The sequence below is a fragment of the Zea mays genome, chromosome 3 (genome assembly GCF_902167145.1).
Source record: "Zea mays cultivar B73 chromosome 3, Zm-B73-REFERENCE-NAM-5.0, whole genome shotgun sequence".
In the NCBI taxonomy this organism is placed as follows: domain Eukaryota; kingdom Viridiplantae; phylum Streptophyta; class Magnoliopsida; order Poales; family Poaceae; genus Zea; species Zea mays.
In genome coordinates, this window is record NC_050098.1 from 81093008 (window position 1) to 81101163 (window position 8156).

Genomic DNA, 8156 nt, shown 5'->3' on the forward strand with positions numbered 1-8156 from the left:
TTGAGCTGTTAAATTCAGCCAGGCACAAGTTTTCTCATTTTCTTTCTTTTTTTCTTTTATATATTTGTTTTCCTTTCATTTTATTCTTTTGGATTCCAAATTTGAATTCAAGATTCTGTGGCAAATTTTGTACACAAATTTTGAGTGTATGATTTGAACAAATTATTATGGACTAAATTTTTCTATTCATAAATTTATTTTGTATTGTATGGTATTTCTCTCTTTCTATATTAATTCCAATTTTCCTAATTTGCACTTTTTGGGTTAAGTCCAAATTCTCAACTCATTATTATATTTTTATCCATGTTATTATTGTATTAAATGCACAAACGAAACTTCAATATGATGCATGGCTTTTTTGTGTTTTAGTAGAGAATTATTCTCTTTTAATTATGTTTAGTCACATGTCTCAAGAAGTAGATGGCAAATCGCATAAGAAGATCTACTCTTTTATAAGTCTTATAATTTGGGTGTTACAAATCCTACCCCCCTTACAAAGAATCTCGTCCTCGAGATTAGGAAGGACTAGGAAAGAGGTGGGGAAAATCTACGCGTAGCTCTTCTTCTCTTTCCCATGTAGCTTCATCTTCTCCATGGTGACTCCATTGCACTTTATACATCTTTATCACTTTACTCCTTGTAACATGAGTCAGAGTATCAAGAATCTTGATAGGATACTCAGTATAAGTCAGATCATCTTGAACACTAAGATCCTCCATTGGTAGCTGCTCTTCGGGTACCCTGAGGCACTTCTTCAGTTGAGATACGTGGAAGACATCATGTACATCCGCAAGATGATCGGGTAATTCTAGTTGATAGGCAACTTCTCCCACTCGCTTTAAGATCAAGAAGGGTCCAATAAAGCGAGGGGACAACTTCCCTTTAACTTTAAATCTTCGCATACCCCGGACTGGTGACACCTTCAGATACACGTGATCACCCACCTTAAACTCTAGCAGTCTTCTCCGGGTATCCGCATAACTTTTCTGCCTTGACTGCGTAGTTCTCAAATTCTCCCTTATCATCCGGACTTATTCTTCTGTCTCTTGTATAATTTCAGGCCCAAAGAATTGCCTTTCTCTAGTTTGATCCTAGTATAGAGGAGTCTTGCACTTTTTGCCATATAAAGCCTCAAATGAGGACATCTTCAAACTGGCCTGGTAGCTATTATTGTAAGAGAACTCCGCATATGGTAAGCTCTTATCCCAACTACCACCATGTTTAAGAGCACAAACTCTTAACATATCCTCTAGTACTTTGTTGGTCCTCTCAGTCTTCCCATCGGTTTGAGGATGGTAGGTCGAACTAAAATTCCAACCAAAATCAAGGCAAGAGGCAGAAGGTGCAAGTAAGGCAAGGCAAGCTGAACTTCACCACCATGGCTGACATTCCAGAGGGCGCGCCCGTCATGACTGGTATCTTTTCCGTTTTGAATTATCCTGCAATCATTATTTTTGATTCTGGTGCATCACACAGTTTTATCAGTACAAGATTTAGTGCCAAATGCCAGTTACCTTTCCATCACACCAATGGGGGTATTACAATTTCAACACCAGGAGGCAGGGTTGCCACCTATCAAATCAACAGGCATGTGCCTATAAAGTTTGGTAGTCTTATAATTAAAACCACCCTCCTCATTTTGGGTTTGGATAGCGTGGATATCATATTGGGAACTGACTGGTTAACAAGACATCAGGCATTAATTGACATCGCAGCAAGGGCCATTGAGATACATTCACCTACTTGTGGTGAAATTACATTATATTTGCCCGATCAGGGTTGTACCCGTTCCTGTGCATTCACCATGATAGAATCATCGGTTGAGAGAATCCCAGTGATCTGTGACTACCCAGATGTTTTTCCGGATGAATTGCCAGGGATGCCACCCGACAGAGACATAGAGTTCACAATTGAATTACAACCCGGAACTGCCCCTATATCCAAGAGACCTTATAGGATGCCCCCAGCAGAGTTGGCGGAGTTGAAAAAGCAGATACAAGAGTTGTTGGACAAGGGATATATTTGCCCAAGTACTTCACCATGGGGATGTCCCGCCTTATTTGTGAAGAAGAAAGATGAGAGTTTGAGGTTGTGTGTCGACTACTGCCCTCTCAATGCAGTGACAATCAAGAACAAGTATCCATTGCCCCGCATTGATGTGTTGTTTGATCAGTTGGTGGGAGCCCAGGTATTTTCAAAGATAGATCTTCGCTCTGGCTATCATCAGATAAAAATCAGAGCCAGTGATATTCCCAAGACGGCCTTCTCTACCAGATATGGGCTTTATGAGTACCTGGTGATGTCTTTCGGACTGACCAATGCCCCGGCATATTTCATGTATTTGATGAACTCAGTATTCATGCTAGAGCTGGACAAGTTTGTGGTGGTCTTCATTGATGACATTCTGGTTTATTCCACGAATGAAGCCGAGCACACTAAGCATTTGCATACCGTACTTCAGAGACTGCGCGACCATCAGTTGTATGCTAAATTGTCCAAATGTGAATTCTGGCTGAGGGAAATCAAGTTCTTGGGCCACACCATTTCTTAGGATGGGGTATCTATTGATCCTGAGAAAGTCCAAGAAGTGATGAATTGGAAACCTCCTACCACTGTACGGCAGATCTGTAGTTTTCTGGGATTGGTAGGGTATTATCGACGGTTTATTCCGGATTTCTCCAAGATTGCCAAGTCAATGACTGAATTGTTGAAGAAAGGAGTCAAATATGAATGGAGCCAGAAATGTGAGGATGCCTTTCATACACTAAGGCAACATTTGACGACAGCACTCGTATTAGCTCAGCCTGATAGCACCAAACCCTTTGAGGTTTGTTGCGATGCTTCCGGTACTGGATTGGGATGTGTCTTGATGCAAGACAACAGAGTCATTGCCTATGCTTCTAGAGCACTCAGACCCCATGAACAGAACTACCCGACACATGATCTGGAGTTAGCAGCCGTAGTTCATGCTCTCAAGATTTGGAGACATTACTTGATGGGAACTCATTGTAATATCTATACTGATCACAAGAGTCTCAAGTATATTTTTACTCAGGCAGATCTTAATATGAGGCAGAGAAGATGGTTAGAATTAATCAAAGACTATGATTTGGAAGTACATTACCATCCTGGCAAAGCCAATGTTGTGGCAGATGCCTTAAGTCGGAAGGCCTAGTGCAACTATGTCAATATGGATGCAAAAATCACCACCCTGTGTGATGAGTTGTGCAAGCTAAAAATAGAAGTTGTTTCCTCCAGTGCCTTAAGTTATATTTCAGTGGAGCCCACTTTACATGAGCAGATAGTCATGGCATAGATCGGTGACAAGGGTGTTCAAGTCATTAAGGAAATGATCGAACAAAAGGTGGATAAATACAAATGCTTCCGTCAGGACAGCAAAGGAATTCTATGGTTTGGAGACCGATTGGTTGTTCCCAAGAACCCCGAGCTCAGAAAGAAAATAATGGATGAGGCTCACCTTTCCAAATTTTCCATGCACCCCGGCAGTAACAAGATGTATCATGATCTCAGATCCTTGTACTGGTGGACCAGAATGAAAAGGGAAATTGCTAAGTATATATCTGAATGCGACACTTGCCAGAGAGTCAAGGCCAGTCATTTGAAGGTAGCAGGCACCTTACAGCCCCTTCCCATACCATCTTGGAAATGGGAGGAGATTTGCATGGATTTTATCATGGGATTGCCCAATACCTCCCGACACCATGATTCTATTTGGGTCATCGTGGATAGGTTGACCAAGACAGCTCATTTCTTGCTAGTGCATACCACCCACAAGACAGAGAAGTATGCAGAAATTTATATTGATCAAATAGTGCATTTGCATGGAATTCCGAAGACTATTGTATCTGACAGAGGAGCACTGTTTGTGGCACGCTTTTGGGAGCAGCTCCAAAAGTCACTTGGGACCCATGTAATAAGAAGCTCAGCATACCATCCTCAGACAGATGGTCAGACAGAAAGAGTGAATCAAATTCTCGAAGACATGTTGCGAGCCTGTGTGCTACACTATGGTAAAAATTGGGACAAGTGCCTTTCCTTGGCAGAGTTTTCATATAACAACAGCTACTAGTCCAGTCTAAAGATGGCACCTTTCGAGGCCTTGTATGGGAGAAGGTGTAGGACACCGCTAAATTGGTCTCAAGCTGGAGAGAGGGAAATATTTGGACCTGACTTGGTACTTGAAGCAGAGGAGAAGGTCAGAGTCATTAAGAAGAACCTAGAAGCTGCTTAGGCCAGGCAAAAGAGCTATCATGACAAGAGGAGGAAGCCTCTACAGTTTGAAGTGGGAGATCATGTTTATCTTAAGGTGTCACCCAACAAAGGTGTTCAGAGATTTGGAATCAAGGGCAAGTTAGCTCCTCGCTACATTGGACCCTATGAGATCAAAGAAACTTGTGGGCCGGTAGCATATCAATTGAAGTTGCCACCCCATATGTCAGCAGTTCATGATGTATTCCACGTATCTCAGCTACGAAAGTGTGTCCGCTTACCCACAGAAGTGCTATCTGAACCAGAATTGGAGATAGAACCCGACTTGTCCTATCGAGAGCACCCCATCAAGATATTGGATCAAAAGGAGAAATCAACGCGGGCAAGGTCAATCAGGATGTATAAAGTTCAGTGGAGTCACCATTCAGTAGAAGAGGCTACGTGGGAGACTGAGGATTTTCTACGTTCTCGCTTCCCCGACTTTCTGCCCAAAGGAGTCGGTACGTAATCCAAAAAAACCCCATCCCCACCTGCCCTTTGAATCTAAATGTAAGAAAAACTTAGATCTTAAAGGTATTGTAAGCTTTGAAAATGACTTTAAAAGGGCTTCCTTCTGAAGTTGCAAAGAGAATGACATTCGAAGAGCAGTTAACTAGAGAAACTTGGATAAAGGAAAATGCAACACCCCAGCACACCTTCTTGGTACCACCTCTAAAGGACCCCTACCCAAAATCTCGGGACGAGATTCCTTTAAGGGGGGAGGGCTGTAACACCCCAGGTGTTACTTAGGGTTTTCACTCAAGCCTACACTATTGAACCCATCATCACATGTGGTTTAGTTAGAGCAAAAGACACCAAACTTGGGGGTCAAGATCCTAAGTAGGTGTAACCCATCTTAGAAGTCATGCTTTGGCCTTATCATGCACCTAAAGAGGAGAGAATGGCTCAAACCCTAATTCAAATCCTTTAGGCTAATGGAGCCCTAGAGGGGAGTATAGCAAAAAGGCTATGTAAACCACATTATCATGACTTGGGCTAATTATAAAAGTTGTAGTACACTTAATACCCTACAAAAAATAGTAAGAGAGTGACCCCAAAAAGGCTTCAGAAAAAACCCCAAAAAGGTCACCAAAGAGAAGGGCATAAAAGAAAAATCAGATTTTTCTCAATTTCAAAACCAGCCCTCTTTCAAAGATCAAACATGTTCACATTTTTCAAGACCTCAAAACCATAGGGCCCAATTAACAAAATGGCGCCTAAAGACCCCTAGAACACCTTGGAAAAATTTGAACCTAACCCTAAGTCGTTTGACATGACTTGACATGGTTTTTGTCTCAGGCTGGACAACTAGACAGAGCCAACTTCACACCACAATATCTCTCAACCCCGACCATATCTTTGCTTGGAACTCACATGGAAAAGATAGGATATGGTGCAGAGAAGAGACCTTACACGGGATTTTGCTGAGATCTACACGCTAAGGCGACCAAACAGGCCTTTGAACACCGGCAGAACCAAACCACCACGTGTTCGACGTGGGTAAGCACTCGGGAACGCGCCCAGAGCACGCCCGCACGCGCGCCCTCGTGCGCCCTCGGCCGCCCCCGTCCACACCCGTGTCGTGCCCACGAGTGGCTATAAAACCCGCCCTCATGCACGGCCACCTTCCCTGTCACCCCCTCCGCACCGCGCCTAGCTTTCCCGAGCCAGTCCGCAGCTCCGGCGACCTCCCCGTGACCCGTCAGAGCCGCCCGAGGGCGCCCACCGTGGCCAAACCACTCCCGCCCATCTCCGCTCGATTCGAGCCCTCGAATAGCTTCCTCGAGAGGCCGTGAAGCTTTCCCAAGCTTGAGCCGAGGACCAGCCCCACCGGAACAGTGCGATCACGCTCGCCGGAGTTCGTAACCCCGCCGAAGCACGTGGACCGGGTAACCCCACTGAACCATTTCTCGATTCCTTGCGTGCATATCCTCTACATCACCCAGAGGAGCTCCTCATGCACTTTGATTGAACCCTACCACCGTGGTTTGGCCAGAGCAGGTGCCGCCGACGACCTCCGCCGCCTGCGCTCGTGGCCAGAGCAGCTCCAGCCACCTCCGACGCCAACCCGCACACCGACGTGACCGCCGTGACCTCCCCGATGTCACCGACCACCCCACCGGAGCTCTACTGCCGCCGGTGAGCCTCACCACCATGATCTTTGCCTCGGTTACTGTTCCAGCCAGCCAAGGATCGCGGGTTAGATATAGGATAAGTTCAGGGGGTTATGCGTAAGGTCAGTGACTCATGCGAATAGTAGACCGAGGGCTGATTTGTGAGAGAAAAGGGGGAAGAAAACCCAGGGACTTCAGCGCAAATCTGTTTTTCTTTTCCCATTTCGAATTTACTTTTCTTTTAAATACTGCAGAGAACTTGATAAATATATAACTTGAAGAATACTCATCCAAATTTAGTCAAACCAATTTTGCTAGACTTTGTGAAATATAAACTATCAAGCAAAAATAGTAAACTCCATGGTTCCTATAATGTTTTCTAGAGTTTTGATTTAAATAAGAAAACTGCCCAAAACTTAATAATAAAGGGAAAGATAGAAATGTTGTTAGACCAGGGTTGAGAAAAATAGTGGAGACACTAACCTAGTAGTTACACTGTTTAAAATTAATAAACACCCCAGTATCCAAGGTTAAGGAAGATTTATTCACTAAAACTTGTTTATGCTCAAACTTAGGAAAATGAAAAAAAGGGATTGAAAATGGAAACCAGAGGGCAACCATACTTTTCCTAGCATGCCTAAGTGATGTAGTTCACAAGAAAAATCTGTTGAACCATAGTCCAGTGAAAAGAAATTGCACTCACATTTATTCATGGAAAACAAAGAAAACTTTGAAAAGTCATAAGAAAATAATCCTAAGGAGAAAACACCCTGTTGGGACTATGCTTCGTCGCCGAAGGTCTTGTAGGAAGAAGCAGCTTCGGCTGAAGCTGTCCGCATGAGATGACCGAAGGATCCTCTTCATGAAGCTTCGGAATTACAAACCGAATTAAAAGTAGAATGACCTTTTAGTCCATAAATGTTTGGGTCGCTGTTGTAATCCCTTATAAGGGGCATAATTGTAATTCCCCACAGGCTGTGTCCTGTGCCTATAAATAGTGAACAGTAATCCTTTACTGTTCACGCATTCCTGTATTTGCAATCGCATCATTCGGGAACCAATCTTTGCCAAGGCAGAGGTATAACTGTATTCAATAATTAAATATACTGAGTAAATATAATATGGTTCGTTTATGATTCATTTACCTTTGATACTCTATATTTTATGTTATCTTTTACAATCTATTAAAATTCAATTACGAAGATTTAACCTTCGTAATCGTATTGTCATCAACCTTCGTCCAAGGTCCATTAATCCCCAAGGGAATAATGCTTCGTTGGACGAAGGACATTAACATTTAACATTTTATGTTGCCTTGTTCTTAATTCATAGCATTTGAGAACAAGTCTCCAACATTGGCGCCCACCTCCGGTCAACTCACTTCCACTTTTTGAGCTGATGGCTTCGATTAACGATCAAGCTGGAGCTGCTTCGGCCCCGAAGCTGGTGTTCCCGATAACAGGTGGTTCGTGCTCAGAACCAGCCAACAAAAAGCAGAAGAAAGAGGCGCAGAGAAGGGTACAACATGTTGGAGTGCAGGGACCCTTCATCAAGTCAAGATGGTCACACATTCCAATCACCTTCTCCCAAGAGGATCTTCAGCTCAAGGATTTTCCTCATAACGATGCTATGGTTATTTCTTGCGTTATCAAAGGATTTCTGGTCCACAATGTTTTGGTTGATACAGGCAGTGCAGCTGATATTATATTTGCTAAGGCCTTCAGACAAATGCAAGAGCCAGAAGACAAGATTCATGATGCTACACACCCTCTC